The sequence below is a fragment of the Scyliorhinus canicula genome, chromosome 16 (genome assembly GCF_902713615.1).
Source record: "Scyliorhinus canicula chromosome 16, sScyCan1.1, whole genome shotgun sequence".
In the NCBI taxonomy this organism is placed as follows: domain Eukaryota; kingdom Metazoa; phylum Chordata; class Chondrichthyes; order Carcharhiniformes; family Scyliorhinidae; genus Scyliorhinus; species Scyliorhinus canicula.
In genome coordinates, this window is record NC_052161.1 from 90,978,564 (window position 1) to 91,000,094 (window position 21,531).

Consider the following 21,531-nt stretch of genomic DNA (forward strand, 5'->3'; position numbering starts at 1 on the left):
ACCTCATCCAACCCCCTTCACACCTCCCTATCTCTGTAACCTCATCCAACCCCTTCACACCTCCCTATCTCTGTAACCTCATCCAACCCCCTTCACACCTCCCTATCTCTGTAACCTCATCCAACCCCCTTCACTCCTCCCTATCTCTGTAACCACCTCCAACACCCTTCACCCCTCCCTATCTCTGTAACCTCCTCCACCCCTTCACCCCTCCCTATCTCTGTAACCACCTCCAACACCCTTCACCCCTCCCTATCTCTGTAACCTCCCCCAACACCCTTCACACCTCCCTATCTCTGTAACCACCTCCAACCCCCTTCACACCTCCCTATCTCTGTAACCTCCTCCAACCCCCTTCACACCTCCCTATCTCTGTAACCTCCTCCAACCCCCTTCACACCTCCCTATCTCTGTAACCACCTCCAACCCCCTTCACACCTCCCTATCTCTGTAACCTCCTCCAACCCCCTTCACACCTCCCTATCTCTGTAACCTCCTCCAACCCCCTTCACACCTCCCTATCTCTGTAACCTCCTCCAACACCCTTCACACCTCCCTATCTCTGTAACCACCTCCAACCTCCATCACACCTCCCTATCTCTGTAACCTCCTCCAACCTCCATCACTCCTCCCTATCTCTGTAACCTCCTCCACCCCCCTTCACACCTCTCTATCTCTGTAACCACCTCCAACCTCCATCACACCTCCCTATCTCTGTAACCACCTCCAACACCCTTCACACCTCCCTATCTCTGTAACCTCCTCCAACCCCCTTCACACCTCCCTATCTCTGTAACCTCCTCCACCCCCCTTCACACCTCCCTATCTCTGTAACCGCCTCCAACCCCCTTCACACCTCCCGATCTCTGTAACCACCTCCAACCCCCTTCACCCCTCCCTATCTCTGTAACCACCTCCAACCCCCTTCACACCTCCCTATCTCTGTAACCACCTCTAACCCCCTGCACTCCTCCCTATCTCTGTAACCTCCCAACCCCTACACCCTTCACTATTTCCATACCCTCCTCCAGCCCCGAAACCCCTCCCTATCTCTGTAATCTCCTCCAAACCCCCACACCCTTCCCTCTCTCTGTAACTTCCTCCAACCGGTATAATCCTCCCTATCTCTGTAACCTCCTCCAACCCTCTGCACCCCTCCCTATCTCTGTAACCTCCTCCAACCCGTACAATCCTCGCTATCTCTGTAACCTCCTCCAACCCGTACAATTCTCCCTCCCTCTGTAACCTCCTCCAATCCCCTACACCCCTCCCTATCTCTGTAGCCTGCTCCAACACACTACACATCTCCATATCTCTATAATCTCCTCCAACCCCCTACAACCCTCCCTACCTCTGTAACCTCCTCCAGCCACTACATCCCTCCCTATCTTTCCCGGAGGGTAGTGGGGTGCAGAGCTGGACTCCCACTCAGGATGGGGCTTCTTCAATTCGCTAGGATGTTTGGACAGGGCCGCTGGTTACATGTGAGGGATGGGGTCTTGGGCCTGTGACCGTTCAAGTTCCACGGCATTGCCTGGGTAACCAATGATCCTCTCTGATCCACTGCACCCTGATTTGTCAATACCTCGAGATTCAGGACAAGGTGGCCTTTAGTTTCTGGGATTTGCATCTAATTTGGCTTCTACTGGGGAGTGAGAACATATTTCACTTTCAGCTTTGTCGAGGGAGTGACTCAGACGAGGTAGGAATCAGTTTGAACAACAAAGTACTCCCACCGCGAACCAACTATTGACAGACAGGTTAGTGTGTCTCGCTGGCTGAGTGGGGGAGCAAGGGGTCCCACAGAGGAGAGGCACAGACCGAGAGAGACAGAGAGAGACAGAGAGAGAGAGAGAGAGAGAGGGAGAGAAAGAGTGAGAGAGAGAGAGAGAGAGAGATAGAGATAAAAAGAGAGAGAGACAGAAGACGAGACAGAGAGAGAGAGTGAGAAAGAGAGACAGAGATAGAGAGAGAGAGAGACAGACAGAGAGAGAGAGAGACAGACAGAAAACGAGACAGTGAGAGACAGAGAGAGAGAGAGTGAGAAAGAGAGAGACAGAGAGAGAGAGACAGAGAGAGAGAGACACACACACAGACCGAGAGAGATAGACAGAGAGAGACAGACATGCACACAGAGACTGATAGAGAGAGAGAGATAGAGACAGACAGTGAGACAGAGAGACACACAGACTGAGAGAGAGACAGAGAGAGAGAGAGTGGTAGAGAGATGTTGTGTTATGTAATTTGGAATGACACAAGCTGCCACTTGATGCAGTTTTGAGTAACAGATGCTCCAGACTTTGAAATGAGTTCAATGTGTTTTATTGAACTATTAGCACAGTTCTCAATGCGTTTGACTCTCTGCTAATCTAAATGTAGTAACTCAGTCTAACTGAACCAGCCTTGCTCCAGGCCATGTGCTGGGGTGTTGTGGTAAACCACTGTTACACCTGTATTAGGTGATGTAATGTAGGACCTGTACTACAGGTTCGCCGGACGCCCCTGCCTGCTGGCTCCGCCCAGTAGGACGAGCGTGTCCTCTATTCAGCAGCCATTTCGCCAGCTGCAGCAGAAGGCCACACATCTTACTGCAATAAAGCCACAATTGTATCCAACCTTAGTCTTTGTACAATTGATTGTGCATCAATTTATTGCAGTAAGATTTTCTAAAAGATGGACCTCCAAATCAAACCACATCGCCTGCAGCTGGAGCCGCAATCAAGTGATGCCAAAAGGACTTTAATCACTGGCTAGCTTGCTTCGAGGCCTATATCAACTCAGCGACCACCCCTCCGACGGAGGCTCACAAGATACAGATCCTGTACTCACGGTTGAGCTCCAAAGTGTTCCACTGATCCAGGACGCCCCGAATTACGTAGACGCCATGGCGCCTCTCAAAGAAAACTACGCACAGAAAACAAACACACTCTTCGCCAGGCACGTACTCGCCACTCGCTCTCAACTCCTTGGTGAGTCCATAGAAGACTTCTGGCGGGCCCTAATACCAGTAGTCTGGGACTGTGACTGTCAGGCCGTTAGGGCCTCCGAACAATCCAACCATCCTATGCGCGATGCGTTTGTAATGGGGATTGGGTCAGACCTCATACGCCAAAGACTCCGAGAAGGGGCCTCGCTCGACCTAGCTGAGACTAAAAAGCTAGCAGTCTCCATGACGGTCGCCTCACGTAATGCTCAGGCCTACCCCTCTGGCTGTGCGGCCCACCCCTCCTATCCCTCGTGGACCGCACAGACGGCCGCCCCAGCTGGGGCTTCACCCAGCCAGTACGCCTGCACCACATGCCAACCTGCGCACCCCGGGGGTCCCCGATGTTAGTTCTGCAGCCAGCAGAAGCACCCCCGTCAATGCTTCCCGGCCCGCATTGCCATTTGCAAGGCTTGCGGCAAAAAGGGGCACTTCGCCGCGGTGTGCCAGGCCCACGCAGTCGCCGCTATCACCCCCTCCCCCCTGAACTACACATAATGGACGCCGCCATCTTCGTCCGGACCACGCGCGGCCAGTGAGCACCGCCAATTTCACCCCTCAGTCCAAATGCAGCCCATGGGCGCTGCCATTTTGTCCCCCACAGGATCTTCAGGCGCCGCCATCCTGTCTTACCCACGGGGCATGGACGCCGACAGCATTCCACGACCTGGGCCCCCCACACTCTCCATCTTCTGATGGCAGCTCACCTCAGTGACGATCGACCAGTCTCGTCCGCACAACCTGGCCACCGCTTCGACCAGTGTGAGAATCAACAGTCAGGTGACTTCTTGCCTGCTGGACTCCGGGAGCACCGAAAGCTTCATCCACCCGGATACGGTAAGGCGCTGCTCCCTCGCGGTCCACCCCGCCAATCAATGGATCTCCCTGGCCTCCGGATCACGTTCCGTCGTGATCCGGGGATTCTGCACGGTCACTCTCACGGTCCAGCACGTAGAATTCAGTGGCTTCCGCCTCTACGTCCTTCCTAATCTCTGCGCTGCACCACTACTAGGCCTGGACTTCCAGTGCAATCTCCAGAGCCTTACCCTCAAATTCGGCGGGCCCCTACCACCCCTCACTGTGTGCGGCCTTGCGACCCTAAAATTCGACCCCACCCTCCTACTTTGCCAATCTAACTCCGGATTGCAAACCCGTTGACACCAGGAGCAGACGGTACAGCACCCAGGACAAGACCTTCATCGGCTGCTTCGGGAAGGCATCATCGAGGCCAGCACCAGCCCCTGGAGAGCCCAAGTGGCAGTCGTTAAAACTGGGGAGAAACACAGAATGGTCGTGGATAACAGCCAGACCATCAATCGGTACACTCAGCTCGATGCGTACCCCCCTCCCATGCATATCTGATATGGTCAATCAGATTGTGCAGTGATGGAACCATCAATTCTATGGACACGTGCTTGTAGGATTAGAATAGCGGTTTTAATATACTTACAACAGAGCCAGCCTGTTAGTCGTTGAACTTTCGGTGAACTGGCTGGCTGACTCTGTGGCACATATCTTATACAGCAGCTCCAGGGGGGAGGAGTTCTGGGCGGAGCCAAGGGGGAGCCCAGTACAAACTCTCGAGTACTCCCAGATGGTAACATTGTCCAGATACGGAAACGTGGCCTGCAGCCCGTACTGGCCTACCATTCGGTCCATTGCTCGTTGGAACACCGAAACCCCGTTAGTGACGCCGAAGGGAACCCGGAGGAAATGGAAGAGGCGGCCATCGGCCTCGAACGCCGTGTAGTGGTGGTCCTCCGGGCAGATTGGGAGCTGTTGTATGCAGACTTCAGATCCACCGTGAAAATAGCGATATTGGGCGATTGGTTAACCATGGTCTGCAATTCTGGGGAGGGGATACGCGTCGAGGAGCGTTAAAGCGATTTATGGTCTGGCTATAGTCGACGACCATGCAAAATTTTTCCCCGGTCTTGATGACCACCACGAGCTCTCCAGGGACTATTACTGGCCTCTATGATCCCCTCACTGAGCAGCGTCGGACCTCCGATCGGATAAAGACCTTCTCCTGTAGGCTGTATCGCCTGCTGCGAGTAGCTACTGGTTTGCAATCTGGAGTGAGATTGGCGAAGAGAGGAGGGGGGGGGAGATGCGCAGCGTGGCTAGGCTGCAGATAGTGAGTGGGGGCAGGGCCGCGGCGACACTGAGGGTGAGTCTCTTGAGGTTGCACTGGAAATCCAGGCCTAATAAGAGTGGCGCGCAGAGGTCAGGCAGGACATAAAGTTTAAATTTTGAATAATTAGTGCCTCAAATTGTGAGCGTAGCGACGGTGCGTCCTTGGATTTGGACTGAGTGGGAGCCCGAAGCGAGGGCGATAGTTTGGCTCACAGGAAAAATAGGAGGCGAACAGCGTCTTACCCACTCTGGGTGTATAAAGCTCTCGGTGCTCCCGGAGTCAAAGAGGCATGGCGTGCTGTGCCCGTTGATCTGGACCTCCGCCATCGAACTTCGTAGGTGCTTGGGGCGGGATTGATCTAGTGACCATGTTGAGTTGCGGGCCACGTGATGAGTGCCCGGGAAAGTCGTAGTCTTCCGAGTGGGCGTCCGGTCGAGTAGATGCCGGTACGTTCTGGCGAGCTTGATGCAGGATCGCTGCGCTGAGTTGCGGGCCGCGTGATGAGTGCCCGGGGAAGTCGTAGTCTTCAGATGAGCTTTCTGAGCATGCCGATGCAGATGGGCCCGTGGATTGCACGTGGTGAGCGGCGAGGAAGATGGCGGCCCCCATGGATCGCATGTGACGGGAGGGAGCGGTGTCGGGGCGTAGGCCGCAGCGTTTCGGGCCCCGCGGGCCCACTGGTTTGGGAGTGATTTGTTCTCTCTACTGGGGAGTTAGAAACTGGGGCCCTTTTCGCGAGGCACACTTTGGCATAGTGGCCTTTCTTCCCGCAGCTGCTGCAGGTCGCGGATCGGGCTGGGCAGTGCTGCCGCGGGCTGCTGGCTTTGGCCGACAGAAATGGCAGGCTGGGGCAGCTGGTAGCTTGCGGAGCAGCTGAGTACTGGCTGGAGCTAGCTGAGTACACTGGCTTGGGCATCTGAGTAGCTGCTGATAGCATATGAGTGGCTGCCTGGAGCAGCTGAGTAGCTGTCTGGAGCAGCTGATTAGCTGGCTGGAGCAGCTGAGTGGCTTTGGCTGGTGCAGCTGAGTGGCTGGCTGGAGCAGCTGAGTAGCTGGCTGGAGCAGCTGAGTGGCTGGCTGGAGCAGCTGAGTGGCTGGCTGGAGCAGCTGAGTGGCTGGCTGGAGCAGCTGAGTGGCTGGCTGGAGCAGCTGAGTGGCTGGCTGGAGCAGTTGAGTGGCTGGCTGGAGCAGCTGAGTGGCTGGCTGGAGCAGCTGAGTGGCTGGCTGGATGCAGCTGAGTGGCTGGCTGGAGCAGCTGAGTGGCTGGCTGGAGCAGCTGAGTGGCTGGCTGGGGCAGCTGAGTGGCTGGCTGGAGCAGCTGAGTAGCTGGCTGGAGCAGCTGAGTGGCTGGCTGGAGCAGCATAGTGGCTGGCTGGGGCAGCTGAGTGGCTGGCTGGAGCAGCTGAGTAGCTGGCTGGAGCAGCTGAGTGGCTGGCTGGGGCAGCTGAGTGGCTGGCTGGAGCAGCTGAGTGGCTGGCTGGGGCAGCTGAGTGGCTGGCTGGAGCAGCTGAGTGGCTGGCTGGAGCAGCTGAGTAGCTGGCTGGAGCAGCTGAGTAGCTGGCTGGGGCAGCTGAGTGGCTGGCTGGGGCCGCTGAGTGGCTGGCTGGGGCCGCTGAGTGGCTGGCTGGGGCAGCTGAGTGGCTGGCTGGAGCAGCTGAGTGGCTGGCTGGGGCCGCTGAGTGGCTGGCTGGGGCAGCTGAGTGGCTGGCTGGAGCAGCTGAGTGGCTGGCTGGAGCAGCTGAGTAGCTGGCTGGAGCAGCTGAGTAGCTGGCTGGAGCAGCTGAGTGCTGGCTGGAGCAGCTGAGTGGCTGGCTGGAGCAGCTGAGTGGCTGGCTGGAGCAGCTGAGTGGCTGGCTGGGGCAGCTGAGTGGCTGGCTGGGGCAGCTGAGTGGCTGGCTGGAGCAGCTGAGTGGCTGGCTGGAGCAGCTGAGTGGCTGGCTGGAGCAGCTGAGTGGCTGGCTGGAGCAGCTGAGTAGCTGGCTGGAGCAGCTGAGTAGCTGGCTGGAGCAGCTGAGTGGCTGGCTGGAGCAGCTGAGTGGCTGGCTGGGGCAGCTGAGTAGCTGGCTGGGGCAGCTGAGTGGCTGGCTGGAGCAGCTGAGTAGCTGGCTGGAGCAGCTGAGTAGCTGGCTGGGGCAGCTGAGTGGCTGGCTGGAGCAGCTGAGTGGCTGGCTGGAGCAGCGAGTGGCTGGCTGGAGCAGCTGAGTGGCTGGCTGGAGCAGCTGAGTGGCTGGCTGGAGCAGCTGAGGTGGCGATGGGGCAGCATGGTGGCTGGCTGGAGCAGCTGAGTGGCTGGCTGGAGCAGCTGAGTGGCTGGCTGGAGCAGCTGAGTAGCTGGCTGGAGCAGCTGAGTGGCTGGCTGGGGCAGCTGAGTGGCTGGCTGGAGCAGCTGAGTAGCTGCCTGGGGCAGCAGAGTAACTGGCTTTGGCAGCGCGGTAGCTGGGGGGCCGTGCCGCACAGACCTGGGGGGACTGTTGGTCAGGGGTCCACGATGAGGTCGCGGGGTCCACGGGAAACGACGTGAGGCTGCGGAAGGAGACTTACATAGTGGTAGCAGCCTCCACAGTAGTATCTAAGTCCTGGGCCCCCTTTTCTAGCAGTCTTTGGCACCCCATAGTTAGATCTAAGGCCGCTACGAAATGTCCCGCACAGCAAGTCCCTATGTTCACCGCAGTAACGGCTTGATAATTACAGTCATTGGAAAGATTGTTCAGTTCCCGTACAAACTCAGCTAGCATTTCTGTAGGCCGCTGATGTCGAGTCGTAAACACGTGGCCGTGCCATAAACCTCGTTAATGGGCCTACCGTACATTTTATCCAATATCGCCAGCATTGCGGTGTAAGAACCGGCCCGATTTAGCTGTGTGGAGATTTCTGTGGCTTACCCTCGCGTGCAGTAGGCTGAGTTTTTGTTCCTCGTTTTTCCAGCGGTACTGGCTTCTGCCAGGTAAGCCTTAAACATCTCAGCCAGTGGGAAAAATTTCCTTAGCCTCTGCATCCTGCGGGTCGAGTTCTAGGCGTCCGGGCTTGCGGGGCTGCTTCCATAATTTACTTCGACTGTTTCGTAAGTATATTAAATTGATGGAACCATCAATTCTATGGTTTTAATCTACTTACAACAGAGCCAGCCTGTTAGTCGTTGAACTTTAGGTTGAACTGGCTGGCTGACTCTGTGGCACGAGTCTTTTATACAGCAGCTCCCAGAGGGAGGAGTTCTAGGCGGAGCCAAGGGGGGAGCCCAGTACAACTCTCGAGTACTCCCAGAGCTACTCCCCCGGTGATCAGGTAGTGCAACTGCACTTACAATATTGATACATGTATATACTTGGAACAGAGTGACATTGGTAACTATAATACCGTGTGAATCTCATTCACCACATGCAGTACCGGGTCTTCCAACGATAGACCTCAAATCCGCCTACTACCAGCTCCCCATTCGTCAGTCGGACCGTCCATACCCTGCTTTCGAGGTGGACAGTCGTCTCTATCACTTTCTCAGGGCTCCCTTCAGCGTCAATAACGGGGTCTCGGTCTTCCAAAGGGAGATGGACCGAATGGTCGACTGGTACGGTCTGTGAGCCACCTCCCATAACCCAGACAGCGTCACCATCTGCGGCCCACGATCAGCAGGACACGACGCCAACAGTGCCAAATTCCTCCACCACTGCCACTCTCCTCAACCTCACCTACAAGGAGAAGTGCGTGTTCAGCACAACCTGCTTAGCCATCCTCGGCTATGTGGCCCAGAACGGAGTTTCTGGGGCCCGATCCCGACAGCATGCGCCCCCCTCAAGGAGCTTCCCCTCCCACACTGCTCCAAGGCCTCAAACGCTGCCTGGGGTTTCTCTCCGATAAGGCCCAGTGGGTCGCAACACTATTGCGGAACACGGCCCGCCCAGTTATTCAGTCCATCCACTTTCCCCTTCGGGCCGAGGCACAACACGCCTTCGCCCGTATCAGAGCTGACATAGCCAAAGCCGGGATGCACGCAGTAGACGAGACACTGCCCTTCCAAGTAGAAAGCGACGCATCAGACGTCGCCCTTGCCGCCACCCTCAATCAGTCAGGCAGACCCGTGGCATTCTTTTCCCGCACCCTTCATGCCTCAGAAATTCGGCACTGTCCGTTGAAAAAGAGGGCCCAGGCTATCGTGTGAAACATAGTGCAGCATTGGAGGCATTACCTGGCCGGCGTAGATTCACTCTCCTTACTGACCAACGGTCGGTAGCCTTCATGTTTAACAAACGCCAGCAGGTCAAGATCAAAACGATACAATCTGCAGTGGAGAATGAGCTCCCACCTATAATACGAGATTTGTATCGCCCAAGCCAATCAACGAGCCCCAAACGCCCCATCCCGAGGTACATGTGCAAGGCGCACAAGTAAACCGACTCGGCCCCTGCACAACAGCCTTTGTCCACCCGGGGGGGGCACACGATGTACCATTTTGTCAAGGCCCGCAATCTGCCCTACTCCGTCGAGGAGTATGGGCAGTCACCAGCGACTGCCAGGTCTGTGCGGAGTGCACAGCCGCACTTCTACCGGCCGGACCGTGCGCGCCTGGTGGCGCACCTGCGTCAGTTCTTGCTCAGCAGGGGTATCGCCTCCAGCAGGACGACCAGCTACAACCCTTGGGGAAAGGGGCAAGTAGAGAGGGAGAACGGGACGGTATGGAGGGCCATCCAACTGGCCCTACGGTCCAGGAACCTCCCAGCCTCTCGCTGGCAGGAGGTTCTCCCTGATGCACTACACTCCATCCGGTCACTACTGTGCACCGCTACGAATAACACGCCCCATGAATGTCTTTTTGCCCCCCCCCCCTAGGAAGTCCACATCCGGGGTGTTGCTCCCCACTTGGCTCGCAGCTCCAGGACCGGTCCTGCTCCGTAGGCACGTCCGACTCCACAAGGCGGAACCGTTGGTGGCTAGGGTGCACTTGCTCCATGCCAACCCCCAGTATGCCTATGTGGCGTACCCCGACGGCCGCCAAGACACTGTCTCCCTCAGGGACCTGGCACCAGCAGGTTCCACCCATACACACTTCTCCGGACCGGCGCCACCCTCCCCTCTCCCGGCGCTCCCAACATTAACCCCACCAGGGCCATCCCTCCTTCCCCTTCCCACGACAGAGGATGAAGAGGATTTTGACACACTCCCGGAGTCATCAACATCTGGCTGGCACCAACGTCGCCAGCATCGACATCGCCGCCACCGTTACGTCGCTCCCAGCGGAACATCAAGGCACCAGACCGGTTGAATCTCTAATTGGCACCAGACTTTCAAAGGACATTTTTTATTTTCCCTGATAAAACACTGTACATAAATTCACTACTATATATAGTTCTCCACCACCCCCGCGAACTAATTTTTAACAGGGGGTGAATGTGGTAAACCACTGTTACACCTGTATAGGTGATGTAAGGTAGGACCTGTACTACAGGTCGCCGGTAGCCCCTGCCTGCTGGCTCCGCCCAGTAGGAGGAGTGTGTCCTCTATTCAGCCACCATTTTGCCAGCTGCTGTGGAGGCCACACAACTTACTGCAATAAAGTCACAGTTGTATCCAACCTTAGTCTTTGTACAATTGATCGTGGCATCACGTGTGATGCTGAGGATATATCCTGTCTCACTCTTGCTGTAACTGTACCTTGCCTTTAATGCATTGGCCTTTTAAGGACCGGGCTTGGAACTTAATTAATTGAATCGGTAATTAAAGCCTTTGAATTACCAATCTTCTCTCCTGTGTCGAATTGAGGTATCTCAATTAATTACCAGAGAACCAGACAGCTGCCGAGAAGTGTGGTCACAGCATGCTGCCCAGTGAGCATACCTTATATACCGTGTCCTGGGGGCGGAGCCAGAGGCGGAGTCCCCAGGGTTCCAAGCCCGGTCTTAAAGGGCCAATGTATTAAAGGCAAGGTACAGTTACAGCAGTTACCGATACCATTCATCACAACTCTGTAGATGTTGGTCTGTGGAAAGAGGGCCAGGGTGTGAGTGCCTCATCTCTTTATCGTGAGATACACCCCTGAATGTCCTGACTGTTCATTGGGTCGTGTCCTATTCTATGTTGTTCATTAGCTGCATGTTGCATATCATGACATTGTTGGAACCAACAATTCTACGGACACGTGCTTGTAGGATTAGAATAGCGGTTTTAATATACTTACAACAGAGCCAGCCTGTTAGCCGTGAACTTTCGGTGAACTGGCCGGCTGACCCTGTGGCACTGATCTTTATGCAGCAGCTCCTGGGGGAGGAGTCCTGGGCGGAGCCAAGGGAGAAGCTCAGTACAACTCTTGAGTATTTCCAGAGACTACTCACCCTGGTGGTCAGGTAGTGCCAACTGCACTTACAATATAGACACATATATATACAGATTATAATCCCGTGTGAATCACATTCACCACAGACATCTCCCCTTTTTTATGTTTTGTTGGGTGCATTTGAATGTATTTACATATGAATGAGTCTGTCTAATGTGACTGACGGAGGACAACAGAACAGAGCAAACAAACAAACGTTCACAAGTCTCATCTCTGAGGCTTGCGTCGGATCCTGGTCACCGCCAGAGAGGTGGCGGAGGGGACGACGGCGGTCTTAGACAGGCGGGATGGAAGCCGGACTGGTGGCCTCGTGGGGCGAAGTATCAGGACGGTGGCAATTCAACATATGAAATGAAGGAGAAAGTGGTCGCGGGTAGGCATCTTTGCTCTATGCCCGTCGATTCCTTCGCACGATGGAGCCATCGGCCATACGTACAACATAAGAGCGCGGCGCGGCCTGTCAACAACGACAGCCGGGGCAGGCCTACCCACCATCCAGTATCTTGATCCTGACAGTGTCTGCCGGGGATTAGCACGGCCAGATCGGTTGGCATGGGCATCATAGCCCTGCTTTTTGACGGTCTCTGAGCTGCTGCATCTTCATGCAGCACCGGGAGGTGATTCAAGGTTGGGCAGGCTTATGGCTGGATGTGTCGTCCGCAGGTCCATGTTCATCAGGAGTTGAGCCGGCGACATGTCATGAACAAGGAGTCACCCTGTACGCGAGCGTGCAAGGTGTATGTCGGAAGCAGAAGTCCAGGGCCTTGCAGATGAGCTGTTTCACAATGTGCACCCCTTTCTCGACTTTTCCATTGGACTGCGGATAGTGCGGACTGGAGGTGACATGCTGGAAATTGTCTGACCTGGCAAACGTGGACCATTCTCGACTGTTAAAGCACGGGCCATTGTCGCTCATGATGGTGATTGGGATGCCATGCCTTGATAACGTCTCCTTACAGGCTTTCATGATGGTCCGAGAGGTGAGATCCGGGAGCTTCAGCACCTCAGGGTAATCCGAGAAATAGTCGATGATCAATACGTAGTCGCGACCATTCGCATGAAAGAGGTCACTATGTCATGCGGTTGGAGCATCTCCTTGCTCTGCGCTGGCTGGAACCGCTGACAGGTACCACAGTTCAGGGCCATGTGCGTGATGTCCTGACTGATGCTGGGCCAGTAGACAGCTTGCCTGGCTCTGCATCTGCACTTCTCGACGCCCAGGTGTCCCTCATGAATCTGGCACAGCACAAAGCTCTGGAAACTGAGCGGAATGACAATCCTGTCCATCTTGAGGAGAATACCATCAATCATCGTCAGGTCATCCTTCACATTGTAAAATTGTGGGCACTGCCCTTTCTGCCAGCCATTGGTGAGGTTGTGGATGACACGCTGCAAGAGGGGGTCTTTGGCTGTCTCATCACGGATGAGAACTACCTTCCCATCTGTCACCGGGAGAGTGCTAGCACACAGCTGCACCTGCGATTCGATGTGCTGGATAATCTTCAGCGGCTCACTGGGCGAGGTGATGAGCGGGACAATGCGATGTGCTCCTTGCAAGGTGTGAACCAAGTTGTAGTCATACCTCCTAAGTTTAAGCAGGATCCCCTGCAACCAAGGTGTTATGTCATTCAGGTCCTTGTGGATGATGTGGACCAGAGGCCCATGATCCGTCTCGACAGTGAATGTCGACAGACCGTAGACATAATCATGAAATTTAAGGAAGCCGGTGAGAAGACCCAAGCACTCAATCTGTGCATATTTGGTTTCAGTGGGCATCATCGCCTTTGATGCCAAGGCTATTGGTGCCCAGGATGATGTGTCATCTCGTTGAAGCAACACCGTACCGATGCCATCCTGACTCGCATCTGTTGAAATCTTTGTCACCTGGTCTGGGTCGAAAAAATGCCAGACTGGTGCAGTGGTGAGCTTGGCTTTCAGCTCCAGCCACTCTGTCTGGTGTGCCGCCTTCCACTCAAAGGCAGTTGACGTTTTTACTAGTTGCGTAGGGCCGTGATGTGTGTGGCCATGTTTGGAATGAACTTGCCCGAAAAATTGCCCATACCCAAGAAGCGCAGAACCACCTTTTCTCCTCAGGGACTTCATCGCCTCGATGGCCTTGATTTTGTCTGTGTCCAGGCGCACACCATGCTGTGAGATCTGGCCATCTAGGAACTTGAGCGTCGATGTGCCAAAACAACATTTGGACCTGTTTAACTTTAGGCCGTTGGCATGGACACAGCGGAATACCTTCTGGAGACGGGACACTATGTTCTTCAGCGGGTCGTGGACCATATGGTGATGTCGTCCACGTACACACGAACCCCTTCAATGCCCTCCATCATTCTGCTCCATGATGCAATGGAATATCTTCGATGCCGAGATGATGCCAAATGCCATGCGATTGTAGCAGTATCTGCCAAAAGGCGTGTTGAAGGTGCAGAGCTTCTGCTGGACTCTTCAGCTGGATTTGCCAAAATCCCTGTATGATGCCATCCAATTTGGTGAAGAAGCGCCATCTCATTCGTGAGTTCCTCCCGCTTCGGAATGGGGATGCCCGCATGATATTCCTATTGACATCCTTGGGATCAATGCAGGTGCGCAGGTCCCCCGGAAGGCTCTTTAAGCACTACCCATCGAGTGACTCAGTCCGTCGGTTCGGTGACTTGGATATGATGCCTTTTTGCTGAAGATCCTTGAACGTGCCTTCAGGCGCTCTCTCAGTGTAGGCAGTGGCCCGTGGTGGTGCATGGACCACTGGCTTGGCATCAGGTCGCTTAGCAGAATCCTGTATCGCTACGGCAGCGTGCCCATCCCGTTTGAACACATCTGGATTTACTGGGCGAGAATGTCGTCGATTGCCGGCCCTGAAGATCCACATGGGAGGATGCTGTGGTGTAAACCCTTTGAATGAGGTTTCAGCTGCTTGAAGGCGGGCGCACCAAGTAGGGAGACCCTGTCCGGCTTAACAATCTCAAGTGTAACCGTGCTTGTGTGTGTGGTTGGATACCATGCATGATGGCAGGATCCCAGTGCCGTGATGGCATTCTCGTTGTAATCCAGGAGCTTGCAGGCAGCTGGAAGGAACATGGGGGGCTTCTAATGCGTCTGAAGTCTGCCTGTGAGAGGGGGTTGGCAGAGGCACCTGTGTCCAGCTTGAACCGGATGGGGCAGTGGTTGACCTTCAACTCACTGCTCGCCATTCGTTCCTCGGAATCCATAGCTAGGATTGCTGGACTTGCGATGAGTCTGGTGTGACCTTATTCCATACATTGTTATAATGCCCACACGGTCGGCATTGTCCAGGCATTCATCATCTACCGGGATCAGAATCCTGTAGGCGTTGTGGCACACTCCGGATGCGCCGTCGTCGGAATTGGGAGTGCTGGCTCCTGACTGGGGGTGCAGGATCTGCACAGGGCTGCATAGTAGCCTGGCTTCCCGCAGTTTAAACAGCGTCTGCCTCTCGCAGGGGCAGTGTTTCTTTAAATGGGCAGTGCCACAGTTCGAACACATCATGACGTTGGCGTCCTGACGCTCCGTGCGTCGTTGCAACATGCGCAGTGCCGGTCTCAGACGTCTGCAGCTGCGCAGTGTGGGTTTTGACCGCTTCGTTATCACGTTCGCATCGCGCATGCGTCAGGCCCCAGGAGGAGCGCGCAAAATGGCCGCTTTCGTCAATGTTGAGGCGCTGCATCCGGGAGATGGCCTGCACACTCTCCGCCTCGTGGGAGGCTAGTTTATCATTTTCCGCCATTTTGTACTGGGAATAGCGATTTTCAGCGTGCTCATGCCCTGTGCATGTTTCAATCGCGACTGGCAGGGTCATATGCTTGATCTTCAGTGACTGCTCTCTGAGAGGATCAGAGTGAACTCCAAAAAACGATTTGGTCTCTGATCATTGAGTCAGTGATATCACCGATGTTGCAGGATTGCGCTAGCAGTCTAAGGTTAGTTAAATATGAGTTGAAGGATTCGACTCTACCTTGCAATCGCTGCTTGACTATGTAGCGCTCGAAGATTTTGTTGGTGTCCACCTCACAGTGGCTGCCAAACTTGTCCAGGCTGGTCTGAAACTTTGTCTTGTCCTGGTCTTCGGTGAAGTGAAAGGAGTTGAATATTTCCAAGGTGTGATCACCCGCTGTGGTGAGGAAAAGAGCTATCTTCCGTGCATCAGACGCTCCATTGAGGTCTGATGCTTCGACGTAAAGCTGAAATTTCTGCTTGAATGTCCGCCAGTTGGCACTGAGATTGCCGGAGGTCCTGAGCTGGTGAGGAGCCGGACTCTTTTCCATTGTGCCAGGTATACATTCGCCTGGACGTCACAGATCTTGACTGAGTGGAACTAATTAGATTAAAAGACTCATTGTGATGATATTGTTCTCAGTAGCTGCTATAACGGTACCTTACCTTTTAATGCATTGGCCCTTTAAGGACCCCGGCTTTGGAAACCCTGGGGGACTCCGCATCGGCTCCGCCCCAGGAAACGGTATATAAGATGAGGCTCACTCAGGCAAGGCATGTGTATGAGCACACTTCTCGGCTGCTGTACAGTTCTCAGATGATTAAAGCCTTGAATCCTCTCTCTCTCTCCTGTGTCGTGATTGAGGGTATCCTCACTCCCTGGTATCATGTTGTGTTATGTAATCTTGAATAACACAAGCTGCCACTGATGCAGTTTTGAGTAAAAGATGCTCCGACTTTTGAAGTGAGGTCAATGTGTTTTATTGAACTATTAACACGGTTTCCTCAAGAGGTTCGACTCCCTGCTAATCTAAATGTAGTATCTCAGTCTAACTGAAACCAGCCTGTCTCACTCTGTAGATGTTGGTCTGTGGAAAGACGTGGGGTGTGAGTGCCTCATCCCTTTTATAGTGAGATACCACCCCTGAGTGTCCTGACTGCTCATTAGTCGTGTCCTATTCTATGTGTTCATTAGCTGCATGTTTGCATATCATGACAAGAGAGACAGTGAGACAGACAGAGAGAGAGAGTGGGAGAGAGACTGTGAGACAGACAGAGAGACAGAGACAGAGACATGGTGTAATTTACCCAAAAAATTCTAAGTTCATTTGTGGCGGGATTTTCAGGGAGTTTTCCCACCGCTACTTTTCTGGGCCCTGGGGAGTTTGTCACCGGTTTAGCCCACACTTATTGTTCTCGTGTATGCTCTCGCCGGTGAATAGCGGGAGAGGCCAAAAATGAGAACTGCGTCGGTGCCAAACAGTTTGCGATGCAAACCGACCCGCCCCCGTCGGTGAATCAGGATCTCGCCGTAGCGTGGCAAGAAACCAATATATCCACTTCAGCCCAATTTCCATACAATTACGTGGAGCGACCCATATCCAACGATCTCCTGTCCTTCAGTGGCATCCCCCAGCAAGTGTTTCACGCTGGGCGTCGATTAGCACTCCTTTGAAAAGCGTGAACCGGCATAGGGCTACTGTGGGGAGCCGAGGAGGTGAGCAGCCATCTTTCCTCACCAGGGCAAAGGATGCCCTGACGTTCGGGGCTTGCCCACCACTAGTGCTCGTGGTGGGTGAGTGACCCTCGGCTGGTGGTTGGGAGGGAACCCTCCACAGGGGTGGTTGCCCTCATGGGAGGGGGCGAAGCTCTGGGTGGGTCAAAACCGGGAGGGCTCAATCCGCTCGCAGCATAACACCACCATTGGACAAAACTCCCTGGAGCCGTGTGTATCCGTTCCGGGGGCAACCCTGTGTCCCTATCCAAAATGCCCCACTGACCACACCTAACCCCCACCGACTGTCTGAGCCTCTGGCTGCGCGCTGAAGGCTATTGCTAATGGGGAATTGGCAATCGTGGTGAAGTGAGCACGGCACACATGCCAAGTGGATTCCTGTGGGTTGGTGGGCCATGTTGCTTGTGGGAGTCTTGCTAGCACCCCAATCAGACCGTGATGCATGGACACTGTGCTTGAACAATGGGTCCGGGTTGGCTCCCAGCGCCCCCTCCTCCTGGCCTTCCATAGGGTCTTGGAGTTCACCTTGGGCTGGGTCGAGTCCCAAAGCTGCCCTGCATCATCGGGCTCTGCCAGCCGCACTACATGATTTGACGCTCTCGGCGATGCTCCTCGGTGACTGGGCCTGCTCTGCAGTGCCTCAGCAATGCCCATCTGAGAGCGGTACATGTCCCGCAGAACCTCATCAAGGTCGACCTGTACTTGGGTGATATCCTCTAGCGAGTCGGACATTCTGCCGAGACCCTTAACCAGGGCTGTCACTGACGACACAACGCCTTTGACATTTTCACTCATGGTGCCGACGTGGTACACCAGACTCTCCACTCCGGTCGTCACCCTAGCAGTGTGGGTTTGGTGCCAACCATTGCTGGTAGCCATCTTCCTGCGTCTGTAGCCTTTGGCACTCCTTCCAATCTAACTGGGGATCTGTTGGAGTGATGCTGCATCCACCTCTGAGTGTCCAGGTTGGTCCCTAATGTCTCCCATCAGCTCGGAGTGGCCCCCACAGGCTTGCATCCAGGGCTGGGACCCAGCGTGGGTCCGGGAATCAGGCAGCCCTCCGGACTGCTGTACTTCGCCTGGGGGGCACCCTGCCTCCAGCTGTTGTACATCAGCAGCCAGCTTTGGGTGCTCACCAGATTGTGCTCCCAGAAGCCTGTCCACTGGACATGTCCCACTGAGGTGCGTGTATTTGTGCTGGTGGAGGATGGAGATGACAGCTGTGCCGCAACTATTAATGTTGGGCTCCTCAGAGTTCTCCTCGAGGTGTTTCTTCTCAGAATTAGGAGAGGGGCTGCCCGGGATGGCCGGCTTCTTCAGCTGGAGGACCTGCTGGAGAAATGGACTATGGTCAGTGGGAAGGATGGGTCAGTCAGTTAAACTATAATAACTCACTGTTAACATGTCCCCCGGGTGGAGCCCAGTGGTTCCTCACCTTTGCCGCCGTCCGCCAGACTCCGCGTGGGTGACCGCCCTGTCCTCGCCCACCCAGTCACCTCCAAGGCCCGCTCCTCGAAGAAGGTGAGGATTCTTAAATCTGGCACCCCACCGCCAGTCTGGGGCCTCTCCCGGTGATTGTGGGCTAACTTTTCCTGAGGAGACACAGAGAGGTCTCTGTTAGCCACACGTGTGGTTCACAGTGGTGGCGGAGATGAAGGGAGGGTTGGGGGGTTGAAGACAGCGGGGTGGAGGATGGGATGGGGGTCACATGGGAAGTTAGAGGGTGGATGCTCCCTTCCGGGGGGGGAGGGGGGGGGGAGGGGGGGAGGGGCAGATCATGTCTACTCACACATGCTGCCTGTTGTTGTTCGCGACCTTCTTACGACACTGGAGGTCAGTCTTTCTGGTGACACTCCCCAAGTTGACTGCTGCCGCCACATCATCCCGGGCAGCACTGGCTGCCTTGTTGCTGACTCTCCAGGACCTTTGGGGGAACAGGACATCCCTCCTGCCCTCCACCGCGTCTAACAGCATCCCCAGGTCAGCATCCCTGAATATTGGGGCTGGTCTCCTTGGCGCCATTACTGCGAGCTGGCTGGGGTTGGCTGAGCAAGTGCAACTGAAGTGCTGCTCGACCTTGTTAGCGGGGGGGGGGGGGGAGCTGGTGAACGCCATCCTGGTGAATCAGCTGGCGAGCCGTCATTTGCGGCGAGAAGCCCGTGGGACCAATTAATGTTGAATTGCGTTGATGGCCTAGCTGGGCTGAGCAGCTCGTGCATTTCTCGCTCGCTACCGCACTTGCACCCTTCTGGAGAATTGCACCCTTAGAATTTTTTTGAGCACTGGGGAGCTGACTCAGAGGGTCGGGCCGCCATTTTGAAAGGGTGCCCCAATCTCTCAGTGAGCTTGTGCTCCCCCATAACCCCACCTACCCATGGACAATAATCACCCACACACACATGTACAGTTATATTGTCCATTCACAGATTCAGTCTTTCAGGTTTCTTCTATGTCTTGTTGATCTTCTTAACTTCAGTAGAATCTGATCAATCTGATTGACAGTCTTGCATTTCTGAAGGTGCAACTGGTATGACCACATCACTGTTCAGGACTTCAGATTGTACCAATGATATTTGATTCATCCTCTAGTTGTGTTGGTTTGAAGAATATAAGTTTCCATCGACATTGTCTGCTTGCAGTTGAGTAACAGATTGTTTAACTTTAGGAGCGGCCATCTGTTTCTCCTTAGGACCTGACCTTGCTCTGTGATTACAGTGCAGGATCTCAGACCTATTTTCTGGAATACTGTTGCACAATTTGACCAGCCAGCAGGATCCTCCACTACGCACTACATCATTCGGATTTAAAGGTTTCAGAGCCCTGGTTGACTTGTCATAGTGCCTCTTCTGTTTCTTCTTTTGAGGTTGCAGCTGATTCCTTATCTTCTCATTTACTTGCTGTTTGCTGTGGCATGGTCGAGTTATTCATAGCTTTCGACTCATCAACAGTCTGAAGACGACAAACCACAACTTAAAGGAAGATGCAATGTAGATATGGACCACCTTGACTGTCCATGGATTTTTTCAGTAGTTTTTTGACTATCTGCACTCATTTTTCCTCTTTGCCATTAGACTGAGGACACATGGACTCAATATTAATGTCTGAAGTTATAATGCTGCGCAAATGACTTCCATTCTTTAACGGTTGAAACACGGTCCATTGTCACTCATAGCTACCTGAAGTACATGATGACGTGCAAATATCGCTTTCGTGTGCACAATAACCCAATTGGTGGGTGAGCCTGACAACTGTGCTACTTCTGGATAGTTTGAATAATAGTCCACTGCAAGCAAATATTCCTTACCCTCAAGGTAGAATAAGTTTATCCCCACCTTTTGCCAAGGAACTGACACAATTTCGCCCATCTCCATTGGTCCTTTGCTTGTCGTTATTAGTATCATTGAAAAGTGTACACTTTTCTATATCTTTAATTATTCCTGGCCAATATACCGTATCTTGCACTCTTCACTTGCATTTCTCGATTCCAAGGTGACCCTCATGAATCTTTTGCAGTATTTCTTTGCACAGAGACTGTGGAATAACGATTCTTTCTTGTCTCAGTAACAAACTGTTTGCTACACTTAGCTCTGATTGTACGTGATGATATTTCGAACATGAACCTCTTCGGCCACCCATTGTTGAGATTGTGTACCACCATTTGCAATACTTCACCTTTCTCTGGTTCTTCAACAATCAGTTTTCACTTTGCATCTGACACTGGTAGTGATTCAGTGATCATATCCACATGAACTTGCACATCCTCTCCCATGGAATTATTATCCAATGCTCCTGTTGTTTTGGATAGCGTATTCGCTACCACAACGTGCTTGCCCTGTGTGTAGATTAGGTCAAAGTCATATATCTGAAGTTTCTTCATTATCCTTTGGATGCGAGGTGGCATCTCACTAAGATTTTTTCTTGACCAACGGTCAACCAACGGTCTGTGATCTGTCTCGACGATGAAAGGAAGTAGACCGTACATGTAACTCTGGAATTTTTCTAATCCGTTCGCGAGCCCTAGACTTTCTTTTTCTATTTGAGCATAGCGACATTCAGACTCTGTCATTGATCTTGAAGCATATGCTACTGGTCTCCAATCACTACCATGTTCCTGTTGCAGCAAAACAACACCTAGACCATCCTTCAATGCATCTGTTGAAATCTTGGTATTTTTTGTTGGATCGAAAAACGTTAGATTTGGAGTTGCCGTTAGAGCTTTCTTTAGTGTAATTCACTCTTGTTCATGTTTCTCAGTCCAAGTGAAGTTATTCACTTTCTTCAGGATATCTCTAAGACATGCTGTCTTCTCTGAGAGGTTTGGTATAAATTTACCAATAAATTTAATCATGCCCAGTACTCCCTGTACTCCCGTTTTGTCTGTTGGTCGAGGCATATTCATAATGGCTTGTATCTTTAGGTCACCAGGCTTTATTCCCCGAGCAGGCAACCTGTCTCCGAGGAACGTTGTTTCCTTCACACCAAATTGACATTGGCCTTGTTGAGATGAAGCCCATTTTTCTGACATTCTGCAATACTCTTATTAGTCTTTTTCTAATCCGTTCACGAGCCCTAGACATTCTTTTTCTATTTGAGCATAGCGGCATTGTGTTCCT